The following is a 683-nucleotide window of genomic DNA, read 5'->3' as shown; positions in this document are numbered from 1 at the left end:
CTGCCAATACGCCATTATACAGTAGCTGGAAGTTAGAAACACGTTCAGCGCTCGTCTGGAACACGTCAGATACGTTGATATGAATTGGAGAGAATTTCTTGATAAGTTACACAGAAGTTATGCACAAGTTACTCAGAGGTTTTGGATAAGCTAGACGCCACGACTGATGAGGAACTGACACTTAATGTATGCCAACTATCAGATAACTTACCTGCAACTTATGGCCCACGTATGGCATATGCTAGAATGCTTGCAGTATGTTGGCGTGTTTCAGCGTGCTTCAGCTCATAACTTCTATAAAACGGATCCATAACTTGTCGAACGTACACCAGCGTTTTTGCCAGGTTTTCCATACATCAGGAAAACGCTGGTCTAAATCGTGAAGGTGTGACAGGGCCTTTAGTGACGATGTGATGTCAGCTTTCCATTAGCAGGTTTAACAAACTCAGATTCAAATCCTCGACTCTGAATTCATCAAACCTGAGGTTGGAAAATCTGACTTTTCAGCTTCATAAAAGCTGCTAGGAATTAGTTTAATCAACTCTTAAGAGAAGCACTGGATGTTTAACACGTGCGTAAAAAGTATGAAAAGGCAGAACGATTTGACGAGTCACCATGGCAACAGGCAACAAGAAGTGCCTTTTTTATCCCACTGGAACTAAAGATTTTAATGAAGAAAAATG

The sequence above is a fragment of the Cyprinodon variegatus genome, unplaced genomic scaffold (genome assembly GCF_000732505.1).
Source record: "Cyprinodon variegatus isolate N-32 unplaced genomic scaffold, C_variegatus-1.0 Scaffold27, whole genome shotgun sequence".
Lineage (NCBI taxonomy): Eukaryota > Metazoa > Chordata > Actinopteri > Cyprinodontiformes > Cyprinodontidae > Cyprinodon > Cyprinodon variegatus.
This window is presented reverse-complemented; position numbering follows the sequence as displayed.